The sequence below is a fragment of the Euprymna scolopes genome, chromosome 22, assembly GCF_053919585.1.
Source record: "Euprymna scolopes isolate OS-2025 chromosome 22, ASM5391958v1, whole genome shotgun sequence".
NCBI lineage: Eukaryota > Metazoa > Mollusca > Cephalopoda > Sepiida > Sepiolidae > Euprymna > Euprymna scolopes.
Window position 1 is genome coordinate 116,418,311 of NC_136503.1, and position 16,358 is coordinate 116,434,668.

The window sequence follows — 16,358 nt, forward strand, 5'->3', positions numbered from 1 at the left end:
TAAATCGCATGAATGAGGTGGCCAGTTGATGGATCAATTTCATGAAATTCTTTGTTCATCAAATGTTTCTCTCAGCAAATTGTCTGACGTGCTGTGTGATATGTGGCTCTATCCTGCTGAAACCGCATATCTGCGACATTAATGCCTTCCAGTTGAGCCATGAAAGGTTGGTCATCATTTTTCTGTATCACTTACCGTTGATTGTTATGTTCTGACCGTCATCTCGTTTAAAAACATATGGACCAATGATTCTACCAGCCCGTAGAGCATATCAAACAGTGACTTTTTCTGGATGTAATGGGGTTTTCAAATCATAGTTTGTTGATTATCATCGCTCCAAATTTGACAATTCTGTTTATTGATGTAACCATTTAACCAAAATTGTGCTTCATCACTTAAGAAAATTTTGAAAGGGAATTATGGATCAATGGCAACGCAAGCAAATATCTTTATGCAAAACCTTCCATAAAGTCGAAAAACACACGTTTAATTGTATGTTAATGAATTGACACATTTGCAGCATCATTAACACCACACCGCAGGAATTGTTTGTTGTGTGCACACTGCACGATGACTTACATGATGGCTATTATCGTTTCGAGTGAACGCAGTGTGAAAACGATTCACAGTTTCTCTAATTCATCTTTTGAATGATTGATTATAAAACTCATGTAATGCATGAAGTGTTGCTCAAACTGAACTGTGATTTCAAAATAAATTTGCACGGTTTACAAACGCTGCTCAGGTGTCAGTCTCTTCATGATGAATTGCCAAACCAAGCTGAACTAAAAATAACTGATAGTTGCGAAATCTGCAGTTAAAGAAAATAGAGTTGCCAATTTAAAGTTCGACACCTCTAAAAACACCTTGATATATATATATATATATATTCTAAAGGATGAAACATTAGTGTCTGTAGGTATTAAAATAATAATTATAGTATTAAGTATGTTAGTCCCTTTAAGGACTCGGTTCTTATTGTTCAACAATGAGAACTGAGTTATTAAAGGGGCTAACATAATTAAAGTCAGTCATTTAAGCTTACGTGCGCAGATCATGATGTTATGATCATACGATCACTCTTGTCCATCTTGACATTTACATTTATAAATGTTAATTTCAATTGTATTTCTCGCGATTAATGTTGGCTGTGCGGTTTTTTCCTTTTTAATGGAGTCAAAGATGGTTTCATGGCTGGGTTTGAATCTCCTGACCGGCTGTAATCATAACTCCCTGCACTGATGATTCCCGAAAGGATGAAACACTAGTGTCTGTAGGTATTAAAATAATAATAATAGTAATTATATATATATATATATATATATTCCAGATACTTTTTGTACTAAAAAAGAAAAATGTTTACTAAATGAATATACAACTCTACCTGTTTGGGATCATTATCATTAGTTTCCATTTTACACTCTGGCATGTGTTTGACAGTTTTAAGGGATTGATTTCCAAACTATGCTATCTCTAGCCAGATATTTATTTTATTTACCTCCTTTTTTTCCGGGCAATGATGAAAAGATTGGAATAAACTGGATTCGAACTTGGCACATCCAAGTTTTCATTCTGTATCTTTAACCACTTAGCCACCGTCACCACCATCGTACCTCTGCCCAGATATTTATCACACTTTCTCTCAAATCCATCCTTATTACTTCGCTGTGTTTTCCTTGGTCTTTCCGTGTGAACTCAACCTGCTACCTCATATGTGTTCTACATCTACTAACCCAATAACTCTCCTTTACTCTTTCATATCATCCAGCTTCACTGTCCTGTATACATTTCTCCATATTGACCAGATTTAATTTTTTTTCTCTGAAATCACCAGACCTTAGCCTTTACCTTACATATCCATTGTATCATTCTCATGTCATATCTATCCATGCAACACATTTGAACTCTCAATGGCCAGGTTTCACTTGTATACATTATCTTCTTTTGGTCGGTCGACAGTGTTATTCCATCTACTCTTAATTCTTGCAATCACACTATCACCTGCTCCACCCTGTGTTCCAATGACGATTGGAACACAGGATTAAGCAGCACTCTTTTTACCTTTGGTAATGGAGAAATGATTAACATTTTTTTTTCACCATCAATGGGGACTATCTCTTTACGCAAGAAAAATGTATGTAAAATATATTTTATTGCAAACAAAAATATTTAATCCAGATATGCATTCCATTCTTTTGTTTTCACATAAATAGGGAATAGGAGGTAATATACCTCCGACAGAAAATCTACTCTCACTGTTACACTTAAACAAGATGAAACTTCTTTTTTTTAAATGACTGCCATGTTTTTTCTCCACATTAAATGGAAATATAAATTTAAGAAATAAAATATAAAAAATATTGTAAAATAGTCATAAAAATGAATACATTATTTTATTTATATTTAATAAATAATATAAATGATAAATAATATAATGATATTTATTATTTTATATTTAATAATATAATGATTTTTATTATTTTATATTTAATAATATAATGATATTTATTATTTTATATTTAATAAGATGATTTTTAGTATTTTATATTTAATAATATAATGATTTTTATTATTTTATATTTAATAATATAATGATTTTTATTATTTTATATTTAATAATATAATGATTTTTATTATTTTATATTTAATAATATAATGATTTTTATTATTTTATATTTAATAATATAATGATTTTTATTATTTTATATTTAATAATATAATGATTTTTATTATTTTATATTTAATAATATAATGATTTTTATTATTTTATATTTAATAATATAATGATTTTTATTATTTTATATTTAATAATATAATGATTTTTATTATTTTATATTTAATAATATAATGATTTCTGTTCAATAAAAATGAAATGCAAAGAAATAAATGTTCAATGCGGATGTATGTCGTGAATGTGTTGTTTCTTGGCAAATTTCTGTTTATTATTCCCATAGTCGTTCTTCTTCCATAACAAATCCACCCATTAAGAATATCGGATGCCGACCGCATTAATTCTTAACCAACAATGGCAAACAATTGTATTCTTTTTTATTATTACTATTGTTTATAATTAACCAGCAGGAAGATTCGACTTTGCTCAAGATTGAATGAGAATCGATACTCTGTATTTTATTTTCGCTGTTCACCATAACTCCATATTACTTTTTATTGTTGCCCTCCTTTCGTTTTGCTCCCTAATTATAATTCGAGAAACTGAAGTGTTGGAAATCTCTTTGTATTAGTGTTTTGTAAAATACTTATATCCAGTTTATAGTTTTTTTGTCTTTTTTTTCATCCACTCACTCATTACGGTAGAAATGAAATCACGTTATTTTACTGTTTTTTTTTTGTTTTGTTTTTTAAACACGAAAGCTGTTTAATTTCTACTTTAAAAAAACATTTTCTCATGCCTTTTTAAGATGCCTAAGATTTTGAAACAAACTTTTAAAAAATCAGTTTTAAAATTTATTTCTAGTGAAAAAATGTGTATTCATTTTTTTTTTTTTTGGCATAGTGTTTTATTGAAATGAAGTGGAAAATAATGAACATCTATCTATTAATATATAAAGTGAACTCAGTGAGTGAGTGAGTTCCCTATGGACTGAAACGGCTGGGCCGATTTAAAAAAAAAAAACTTCATGCAAAGGTGCTTGATGTATGTGGGAATGCTCTTACATAAGTTTTGTATTGGAATGCCTCTGATAAATATCGATAATAGAAAAAATATTCTACCTTGCACTGCAGAGAATCTACGATCGATTTTATAAAATTATCTATAAATAATGGCTTCACTTAAAGTTTAAAAGGCAAAAGTATCAAAAAGCCAACTGTTGATTTTTATGAAATTATTTTTACATAATCACTGAATTGAAGTTAAACGCACAAAAGTCAAGTATCATGGTTCAGTTGTGCTCTAAAAAGCAACATTCATTTCAAATGCGCCCTTGTCTTATGGGCCTTTCTGCTTGTGCGGTGATAAAACTTCTCAAATGCACTTGTAATGTCAGGTGATATAAAAAGTGTTAAATTTGGTCAAAATCGGGTTTCCTCCTTTAATCAGAGTTTTTCAATCATTAATTTTCAATATTTATCAGACCCATTCCGATGCAAAAAAACATCTACGCAAGAACAATTTAAGACACATCAAGTAGTTCATGATAGATATAATCATTATGTACAAGGGTCAAATGGACTACAACTCATCAAATATATATGAAGAGAGGGAATACACGTATAGTTTGACAAATTTTCAGAAGCTTTAAAGGATGCTAACCAACAGTGTTACCACAATCAACAACTGATGCAGGCAGTTCGTTTCATGCTTTAGCAATTCTGAGCATGAAAACATGTGAGCTTTGTCTGATTGTCTGATTTGGAAGGCATGTTCACATACGTTAGACAGATGGAGATCAAAAAAGTTCTTCGATTGTTATTGGTAAGATGGTTAATAAGTTTGTGGATGTTCACTAAATTAGTGGCTAGATGCCGGAGCTTCAAGTATATATATATATATATATATATATATATATATATATATATATATAGATATATATTTAAAGGCTTCCTTCATGTATGTATGCCAGCCTAAAACTTTTGACAGAGGCGATGGATTTTCACAAGATCAGTATCATTTTGAAGCTCGACGCCTCATATCAAAAAATTGTCCGAAAACATTAATTCCTTCACCCTCAACTGGGCAGCTTTCTACAAGGAGGGGTCGATTTTTGCAAGCCATCATATCGGTTGAATTGACTTTGCCTAATTTCAACATTCCAAACTTCCGGTCGTGGCATGGAGCATTGGTAAAGTGTCAGATTTTCTTTCACCTTCTTTTCGCCTTCGCGTCACAGGTTTGAGCCTGCCTGCCTACTACCACATTTTTGTTTTGCTCAACACACACCTTCAAACACCCGGGCAATGCGGGGCACCCAGGCTAGTAATGCATAAAGTACTTGGTAAATTTGAGTTCTAAATGACACTCTTCCGAAAGTTGAAGGTTCAATTCTCAGTGTAGGCAATATTAAGAATACATTTGCAAATTACTTCAAATTTCTACCCGGTCATAGCTGGATTAAATAAAGATTCCAAATTCCGTATAGATTTCCATGTTTGATAAGATACACTTGAAGATCAGAGTTTACATCAATTGAAACGTTATGAGAATAACTATCCAGATGATAGCAGGAGTTCAAACAATTAACAATTAAAAAAATAACGAATTATCAATCCTGATTTAAAAAAAATCATGAAACATAAAAATAAACGGATTAAAAAATTGTCAACACATTTATTTTATTTTTTTTTATTTTATTTTATTTTTTTTTTTGTTAGAAATTAATAATTTAACTAAATTTGCAATTTGATTCAATTTCCTCAAACAGTTTACTAAATATCTTCAAAGCCAGAAAAACATGGTTTGGGGGCCGATTACATAGAAAAGTCTTTCTTTGCTTCATTAATGCTATTTGCTATCGTATAATTGATAAGCTGCCACGAGCAATTAAGTTTTTCTTTCATTACCTAAAGTATATGAAAATGTAAGAAAAAAAAATTGTTTGATCTTTATTTTCTGGTGGGGGAAATGCTTTCATGTTAGATACGTCCTCAAATATGGAGTACAGCATCCGTCTGTTAGTTGGTCTGTCACGCTTAAGTTGTAAATGGCATTTTCATTTTTAAATGTTCATATTTAGTGGTTGCAACATCTAAACTATGCAGCTAGTATGATGGTTGGTCTGTCACATTTCATGTTGAAATTAGCATTTACGTTTGCTAAGTATGCTGGTAGAATGTATTGAAGTATAAATATATCTATATTAGTTCTTGTTTATTAGCCCTTCTGTCATGCTTAAGTGTGAAATTACACTTTTAGATGTGGTCTATCCAAAGTTTGAAATAGCATTATTAGATGTGGTTTATCTGGAGTGTGAAATATCATTTTTACAAGTGGTTTATCTTGAGTGTAAAGTATCGTTTTTAAATATGGTTCATCTAGAGTGTGCAATAACATTTTTAGATCTGCTTTACTTGTAGTGTGAAATATCATTTTTAGATGTGGTTTATCTGGAGTGCAAAATATCATTTTTAGATGTGGTTTATCTGGAGTGTGAAATATCATTTTTAGATGTGGTTTATCTGGAGTGTGAAATATCATTTTTAGATGTGGTTTATCTGGAGTGCGAAATATCATTTTTAGATGTGGTTTATCTGGAGTGCAAAATATCATTTTTAGATGTGGTTTATCTGGAGTGTGAAATATCATTTTTAGATGTGGTTTATCTGGAGTGTGAAATATCATTTTTACATGTGGTTGATCTGGAGTGTGAAATATCATTTTTAGATGTGGTTTATCTGGAGTGCGAAATATCATTTTTAGATGTGGTTTATCTGGAGTGTGAAATATCATTTTTAGATGTGGTTTATCTGGAGTGTGAAATATCATTTTTAGATGTGGTTTATCTGGAGTGTGAAATATCATTTTTAGATGTGGTTTATCTGGAGTGTGAAATATCATTTTTACATGTGGTTGATCTGGAGTGTGAAATATCATTTTTAGATGTGGTTTATCTGGAGTGTGAAATATCATTTTTAGATGTGGTTTATCTGGAGTGTGAAATATCATTTTTAGATGTGGTTTATCTGGAGTGCGAAATATCATTTTTAGATGTGGTTTATCTGGAGTGTGAAATATCATTTTTACATGTGGTTGATCTGGAGTGTGAAATATCATTTTTAGATGTGGTTTATCTGGAGTGTGAAATATCATTTTTAGATGTGGTTTATCTGGAGTGTGAAATATCATTTTTACATGTGGTTGATCTGGAGTGTGAAATATCATTTTTACATGTTGTTTATCTGGAGTGTTAAATATCATTTTTAGATGTGGTTTATCTGGAGTGTGAAATATCATTTTTAGATGTGGTTTATCTGGAGTGTGAAATATCATTTTTAGATGTGGTTTATCTGGAGTGTGAAATATCATTTTTAGATGTGGTTTATCTGGAGTGTGAAATATCATTTTTACATGTGGTTGATCTGGAGTGTGAAATATCATTTTTAGATGTGGTTTATCTGGAGTGTGAAATATCATTTTTAGATGTGGTTTATCTGGAGTGCGAAATATCATTTTTAGATGTGGTTTATCTGGAGTGCAAAATATCATTTTTAGATGTGGTTTATCTGGAGTGTGAAATATCATTTTTAGATGTGGTTTATCTGGAGTGTGAAATATCATTTTTAGATGTGGTTTATCTGGAGTGTGAAATATCATTTTTACATGTGGTTGATCTGGAGTGTGAAATATCATTTTTACAAGTTGTTTATCTGGAGTGTTAAATAGCAATTTTACATGTTTTACAACTGATGTTTGTCCATTTTGAATTGAAAAGTCTTTATTTGAAATAGCATTTTCATTGAACTAATCTTAAGAATGTTCGATTTTTTTGTTTTAATTTTTAGTCAGTATTCCTGTCACAATTGGTATTTTGCTCAATAAAATCGATCATGTTCTTCCAAACGTCTTTAATCAAGTCACTTATCTATTCGAACTACTTCCCAGTCTATTATCTCTAATGAAAAAGGAAGTGTTGTTTAGGTTTTTTTGGTTTTTTTATTTCCTCCATAGAATAATAGCTATATCTAGCCAGCACTGCCCTGAAGTCTTTGTTTTCATGTTTGTTTCGCCTTTCTTTTTTAAAATAAAAGGTATAGACTAACTAAAAAGAAAACACTATGCTATTCTTTTATTAATCATATATATATATATATATATATATATATATATATATATTGTAATTTCTAAAATATATATAGCAGTTAAGTTACACAGAATTTTCCGCATTTTATTCTCATGAAGACTCAGCAGGCTAATATATGGAATTCATTTTTTTGCGTTTTTTTATATATACATACAGTATTTAGTTTGCTAGTTAATCAATCAGATTCTTTGTTATTCACATTTTCAGCAACCAATGGTTGTGCTTTTATCAGACAAATGTTCAGTTGACTTGCAGTTCACTTCTCTTTGTTTATTTTTGGAGAAGAGTGAGCCTTCGTGCATTAAAAAGTGACCTTGTTTTAACATGGGTATACTTAAATGTATCTGCTTATATTTTTGTTCAAACTAGTTTAGTTAGTTATTTATTAATTATTATTATATATACATATAGTTATTTTATTTATTTTTTATATTGTTATCCTAAAGTAAAGTTTATTCTATATATATACAGCTGTTTGCTGTTTTGATTTTGCAGTTTAATAAATTTTGAGGCTCTTTGAAATTTAGGAGAGCAAATTTCTCATTCAAACATAATCTATATATATATATATGGATCATGTAAATTCCTGCATTTACCAGCTTGTCATACTATTTGCGATTCGACTATCAGTGAGTGTCCATTTTATTTTTGCTTCCAGTCGTGCTATTGCTATTTTTATGCAGCACTTCTCTTCTTGAATGTGCTCTTATAGTTGTAATACCTGCTTTTAAAATCCGGGGAGGTAATACCTATGTAATATTTCTTGTTATTCAGGTTTTCTTTGGCAAATATTGTGACCTGGTACATAGGTTGTGCTGCTATGATGACTGAACTTATGCGTACCTGAAAGTTTCATTACTCGGTTGCAGATATTGACGATGTGAGACTCTAAGAAAGTAACTTCTGTCATGGATGTGTGTCAGAAGCAGAGATACGTCATTGAATTCCTGACAATTGTGAATAGTGATGACTTTGTAGAAAAATAAATTCTGGAGCATAAAACGTTGCTTGTTTTAATGGTGTCACTCCTGTCTTTGTAGCTCTTCGACTATTTGAGTAAAAAATTAGAGGTTTTACTTTTGTAACAACTAATGATGGGACAATTCCAATATTTTTTCCCCGATTCAAATTCTTTATAAATCTCTAAACATTTAACTATAGATTTGTTATTTTCCTCGATTTCCATAAAAAACACATTAAATGTAAAAATACACTTGTGGAGGATGATCTATAGATTTTAGCCTTATGGAAGTTGAAAAGTAATAAATAGTTATTTTATCATTATTACCAGCAATGGAAGATTTTGCTTTAAACAAAATCAAATAGAAAAAGATAATTAAAATAATTATTTTGGCATCGGAAAATATGCACCAATTTTTTTGATTCCTATACCGATTCCGATACCCTCAAATTTGTTGATTTTTCTGACTTCCGATTCTGATTAATCATCTCAACACTAGTAACAACTCTCATATATATATATGTATATATATATATATATATATATATATATATATACACAGCCTTTGAGACTTTACATGACTGGTCGCCAAAGTCGCTTGAAAATTTCTTGGGGCGACTAAAAGTTGTAAATCATTCGCCCGCCAGTTGATAAAATTTCTTTAAATAAAGAAATGGGAAAAACTCATTTATTTTACGACGCTCAAATATGCGGTGACTTAGAATGCTCTATGTCTCATCATTTGTGAATTCTTTCATCTCTAACTGTGAGACCATTGGAATATTGAAAAAAGAGTTGTCACGCTAAAGGTCAACAAGAGGTCAAATTTACACATTCGGCGTGTAGTCAAAATGTCGCCTTCATTTAGCTCTCTTATTTTGAAATTCATTTGAAAAAAAAATTCTTCGACGCTACAACTACATACACTTCATGCTTACAAAAATAAAGATGAACATTTGAAAGAGGAAAAAACACATCCGGAGAAATGATTCTTATTTCTATGGAACAATAATATGAATGATGCTATATAAAGAAACTGGTGTTGTAGTTTAACGTTTTGTTGAATAGTTACTGAAATTTTTGTAGTAATAAAATAGTTGATTTACAAGAGTTAAACAAATATTTTCTAGTTAGATTATACACACGGTAATTTCTTGAATTGTTGTAAAATTATTTACTATTATTGACTGAAACAAAAACATAAAGTCGGATGAGTAAAAATATCTTGGGGCGAGTAAATTTTCCCTTTCACTCGACCGGTGGTCGAGTGATTTTTTTTTTTTCAAATCTCAAAGGCTGAGTATATATATACTAGCAGAAGTACCCGTCATTGACTGGGTTCAAAAACAGCCTACAGAAAATGGACTGTGATTGATGAAAGTGTGATAGGTTATGAAAAGGAAGGTGTTGTAAAGAGATAGGTTTTGATACTCAAAAATTTTACCCTAAACAAAATATGATGAAAGTAAAGATAATTTTCGCGAAAATATATTTTTTATATCTACTTTGTTTCCATTTGTAGCCAAGAGTGACCAACAAAATGATGTTTTCTTACAAAGAGAAAATGTTATATATATATAATAATATAAATATACAATAAATAAATGTTACCATAGTCAATAAAAGTTACTTTTATGGTAGAAAAGTTCATTGGTTTGTATTTTAAGTAGTTTGTAAAAAAATTTTTTTTTAATTCACGGACCGGTTAAAAAAAAAAAAAAAATTCAGCGACTTTGAAATGAAGAGCCCCGTTTTCAATTTAAAGGAGGGACACCTGACCATTCTGTGTTAACAATTTAAGAGAGTTCCGTCAATGTAAGGAATATTTATAAACATATTTTAATGGTTTTCCATTATTTTGTGCTTGAGAAATATTCGATTATGGCATGTGTAGTTTATATAAAAATTCATTTAAGTAGTTATCACATCAAATTTCATTTTAATTTCGGTTCGCTGAAATTATTTCAAGTAAAGAGCATTAAAAACTATTTCAAAACAAAAAAAACATGAACTGAACTCTTATTGACTATGGTAACATTTATTTCTTGTATATTTATTTTTTCGGGTAGTCGTTTATTGGCTTTTCTGCTAAACATTCTTACTAAATAATATCAACGAATTATCTAAAACAAAAACAGTTTTGAAAAATAATGTAGCTTTACTTAGTTTAGTAAAATAATCTAAAACATCAAAATGGGATATTAAAAAAGTAAACACGTAATTACTTTAGTTTTTTAAAGCAAAGAATCGATATAAATATGAATAAAAAGAAAATGGCGTCCTTTTCAAGCAGAACAGCTTCGTTTCAGTTTTACAGTATTGAACGGTGTAGTATTGCACCGTCGGATTCGGGGTTGTACTATTGTAATGTAAAGAACATGCAAAAAGGGTTGTAATCAACTGAATTCCTTCTAGTACACTGACAAAAAAAGCTTAAACAGATATATAAATAAAAATAAAAAGGTTATGTAAATGTTTTTAAAAAGACACGTAATCACGTGAGGAGGATTTTTTCCTTCTTTTGACACGATAACAAGTAACATTCCTATTTTTTTATTATTTATCTATTTTTGAAAGAGTGCCACGTGCAAGTGGAGAAGGAAAAAAACAGAGTTATGAAAAATTTGTGTCGAGAATTGTCTAAAGTTCCGACTATTTTTTTTTTTTTTGCCTTTCACTTTAATAAGAACGTGAATTTATGAGGTGAATTTATTCGACACAATATGATTCCACTCAAAAAATAAATAAAAGCTAACATGAATTAAGATTAAAGTTAAGGTGTTATTGTGGACCCTCACCCCCTTTAAAAAACCTTGTTAAACTTTGTGACATATTTACATTCTATGGAGATCAGGCGCGAACGAACACCCAATAATTTTATTATACCATATTTCTTCAAACTGAAACATAATTATCAAAGTATACTTACGCAAATAGATACGAAAAGTCTTTGTTAAAGATTGTGCCATATTTCCTTCTATGGAGTACAAGCGCGCACGCAGACCCCACAATTTTATTATACCATCCCTATTTAAGTTGAAACATACTTATCAAAGTATTCTTATGTACATCTATATCAAAAACACTTGTAAACGCTTTTTTTTCATTATTTATTTCCATACTTTGGGGGCCAGGCACGAACGCAGACCCCACAATTTTTATGAACCACCGTTCTGCCAGGTCAAACACACCAATTCCTGATCCTCGATACATCTTCTATTATTATATGTAATCAGTTTTTTAAAATAGTAAACCATATAGGAGCCTATTCGTGACCAGACAGACACACACACGTTCAGCTTTATATATATATATAATATATATATAGACAGGCATACATGCATTTTGATTTGCTTGTGTAACATTAAAGTTATGATGAACTGAACGGGAGATAATAAAGTGTTACGCAATAATTCTAGTTCAAAAGAAGAGATACGAATTATGTTTTGACGGTTTATGTGTTGAGAAATTGATGAAACTTGTGTAAAAGAGAAACACGAGTTATTGCAACATGCTTGAATCTAGATAAAAAAAAATTATCTTTTCAGGGAAATTTCTTATATTTATGCACTTTCAATGTTTTCATTGTGTGAATCTACTTTTTCAGTCATTTTTGTCAGGCCTTCTTTTTGTAACCCAATCAATGAAACTCTTCTGTCAAAATGTAGAGTTTACATGACAATGATACCAGGTTCTATGCAAATTGACTGCCAACACCATCCTGCAAAGAGGACATAAATCAATGCCTCCATTTAGTCTCGAAAGACAAAGGATACTTCCTGTAGGGGCAGCTGCATGTGTAATTGTGAAGCAAGGATTGCACAATCCCTAACCACACGTCTCCTATATCGGCACTGTTTGGGTCCAGCGGCAAGGAGAAGTCTGACTGAAAACAATGTCGAGATAAGCGGAGAGCACATACAACACCTAGAAGTCCCAAATAGTCACCCATTTTGTACTGACCAGGTTCAATGTTGCTTAACTTCAGTGATCGAGTGGGAACCTGTGTGTCAACATGATTATGCCGTGTAATATAAAGAGGACAATTCAATCAACAATCATCATCATAAATGTAACTTGATTTTACATACTATCATGTATTGAATGGAATTTAGAACTTGATTTCCAAATTAACTTATCTCTGGCCAAGTCTTTATTTATCCCTCTTTCTTACAAGTCCACTCTTATCACTTCCTCCCATATTTTCTGTGACCTTTTTCTGTGATCTGAACCTGGTACATCAACGAAAAAACTCACAGCAGTTCTTTCAATGTGACCATATCATCAAAGTTTCCTTTATACATTTCCCAGTACTGTTCAGATTTAATATTCCTCTGAAGTCATTAGATCTTAGCCTGTCTTTAATGCTCACATTAATATCCATTGTATAATTCTCATATCATTTCTCCCCATGCAATGCATGTCCCCAACTCTCACTGGCCAGGTTTCACTTCAGTTCATCATAACACGGTGCACACATGCCTGATAAACTCTCTACGAATGCATTATTTCAGTTTATAAATAATGTAATTGCTGAAATGCAAAACTATCACAAGTATCCTCTCCATCCCAATTATAAAGTTTACAATTTGTTTTAAATAAGTTCTCATATATAATTCAGAAGAGATGCTGTATACTGATGATCTAGTAAAACTATGGAAGGTCTAATTGTAAAATAGCATTTTCTTACGTTTGTGATTTCAAGAAAGTAAAAGTTTGAAAGTGAATGTTATTGAGGCCAAAGTGATGATCAATAATTGTGGTGTTGAAAAAGCCCAGAAAAAGGAAAGTTCACGTGCACAGTTTGTAGAAAAAGAGTTGGGTGCAGCTTATTTTGTTGTATTAGTACTATGTACACAATGTACGTTCAGAGAACATCTGTCATTACTAACCAGCATAGCATTATCACTGTCGGCTAAAAAAAACAAAAGCTAAATGGAGGCCATCTATAACATATGCTGTAGAATGGAGAAAAAAAGGCCAAAGACCCTAGTGTCTTGATGTGATGTTTTGAATATAATAAACTAGTTATGACCAAAGTTTCATTTAATTCAGACAAAACACTAAGAAACGGGTCCTAATTAGACTTGGGGCCCGTTTTTTTTTTTTGGAGGGGGGTCATCCTGTATTAAGCATGTATAAGCAGTGTGCTGATGTATAAAAGTGATACCTGACCAATGAGGTTTGAGGAAATGCGTTGCATGGTTGTTACAAGTGCCAGGAATAATTCCACTGCTTTCTTTCCTTAAAGACAAACAAAATATAAAAAAAGAAGCACAGAGAGAAATGATATAACAAGTAGGTTGGGAAATAATCAGTTTATGTGCAAGAAATGTACGAGAATGTAGATGAGAACTTGGATGAGGAGAAAGTATATTTGAGGATGAGGATATTAAAATTGTTCAGAAGTTTTGTTGCTTGGTGATGTGATTGGAGCACAGGAAGGTGCTAGTGTTGGTGCTAGCACTACCAACTAGCAGAGTGGGAAACATCTATCAATTTTATGTGCCCAATGTGATGATGGAAGTAAAGCCAGGCCAGTGAAGATTGCATATATGTGTTGCATGGAGAGAAATTATATCAGAATTATATGATCGGTGTGTAATATTAGTTTTAAAGACAGACTAATAAATCCAGATGAAGAATAAATCTGGACAGTATGAGAAAACCTGTGTAGATAGGTAGGCTTTGATGATGTGGTCACATTGAAACAAAGGATAAGAGTTCTTCAGTTATTAGATGTAGAACAGTTAACAGGTTCAGTTCACAGGAGAAGGACAAAGAAAACATTGATGGAAGTAATAAGGATGGATTTGAGAGGGATAAATAAATACCTGGCCAGAAATAAGTTAGTTTCAAAGTCAATTTCTTAAAACTGTCAAACACATGTGAACATAAGATAATGATGATAAAAAAGGTAGCACTGTGTATTTAATTAGTTACATTTTTATGTTTTGTTAGTATGAATAAAAAATATACTGAATATATATACATATTGAAATGATAAAAAAAAAATGCAAAATTTACAAACTTTAATAAATCATCAAGTGTTTGAACACTTGATTTAATTTTAAAAATTTTCCAATTTTATTTTTAATCATGTCAATATTTTTTATGTTAGTACCCTTTCTATAATATCAAGCACCCTCATATCATAATAGGATCTAATATAAAATATTTAACCTTTGTACTTGCGCGAGCTTTTTCCTAGTCTCACACAAACACACATTCACATTTCAAGCTATATTGCTTGTCAGATACATACGCGCACACAAACATACGCGCCCACGTCCACACACGTACATATATTCACGTTCACATACATACACTCACATTCACGTGTATATACACCCACGCTAACGTACAGACATGTACTCACACACGCGCACACGTATGTACATATACACGCACGCATGGACGACGTCACTTCCGCTTTCAAAAGAAATCCACACATGCGCAAAAGACACTCTGGAAACGAGTATAAAAGAAAGAGCAATAAGCGGCTCCTTCTTTTAGGCCCAGCTTTCGAGCTGGTCGGTCTACGGACCGACCGACCGCATGCCTCACACCACTTTACTACTATGTGGAGCAAAAAGCTAACAGACCGTACGTACACATTCACACTCTTTCTCTCTCTATCTACTACTGATCCCTGAGAACACCACCGCGTAGCTGACTGCTAACTGACGTCAACTCTCCATTCTTTGTCTTTGTCTACACGCTGGACTATCATTCTCATTTCCACTACATCACTCACTTCTCTTTCCACGCGCGAATGAACGATAGTGAGATGAACACACATTTACTTTTCCTTCTACAACACCAGTCCCGCAACGAACATTGGTTACACACACGCAGACATGAACACGTGTTATATCTGAAGCATTCATTCTTTCAACAGTAAATAAACGACGTTTATCTTATCCATCAATTGAGTCTTTGTTTCCTTCAATTCCATTCATTTCATTATTTTCTTGTGGCGAGCTAGGGTATTATTATATCCTGGTCTGTTACATACTATCCAAGAAGCTATTTGAGTAGGAATTTTTCTGTTAGTTGTGAATCTTTACAATGAAGAGGAGGGATTTTGCTGATTATCAAATTGGTCAGATTATTGATGTTGTGAGGGCACAAGTGCAGTAAGTTCGTCTAAATATCACTGAAGTTCTTGTAAAACAAGCACAAGGATGCAACATTACAGGGATGAGACAGAGTCTTGAGCTTGGTAGACTGTGATGGACTTATTATATTAGATGCTCTTTTTGGGGACTCTAAGAGAGAGAGATACGTTTGAAAAATCGTGTTGTTGGTCTGTCACACTTGAAACAACATTTTCCTTGATAAACAACTAGATCGAATGAACACATCTTAAGAATATTTCTTTTATTTTATTTATTTATTTATTTTTAGTAAAACTGAAATGCAATTCTAGAAAACCATTTTTCCCTTGGGGACTTCTACTGGAATTTTCCAAGCATCCATGGTTGGCTTCAGGTAGATTCATTCACTGTAAATTCTTAAGAGCGATAAAGTTTTATGAGTCAGTAGATTGGACAGACGCTAACTAGACTTGGAACTATTCAACCCTGTGATGCAGACTAATTTAATTGTTTTCTTTTTTGGTCCTTAACAAATTTATC

The 16,358-nt window shown here is 31.7% G+C and overlaps 2 protein-coding genes and 1 long non-coding RNA gene across 6 annotated transcripts in view; 2 read left to right on the forward strand and 1 right to left on the reverse strand.

Moving 5' to 3' along the window:
* LOC145243682 (integrator complex subunit 13-like) overlaps positions 1 to 16,358 on the forward strand; it is a 1,170,185-nt gene that overhangs the window by 491,046 nt on the left and 662,781 nt on the right. The window lies entirely within an intron of this gene.
* LOC145243684 (uncharacterized) overlaps positions 1 to 16,358 on the forward strand; it is a 701,194-nt gene that overhangs the window by 463,869 nt on the left and 220,967 nt on the right. The gene's annotated exons all lie outside the window — the stretch shown is intronic.
* The window catches only part of LOC145243683 (FMRFamide-activated amiloride-sensitive sodium channel-like), a 531,594-nt gene that overhangs the window by 427,468 nt on the left and 87,768 nt on the right, over positions 1 to 16,358 (reverse strand). The gene's annotated exons all lie outside the window — the stretch shown is intronic.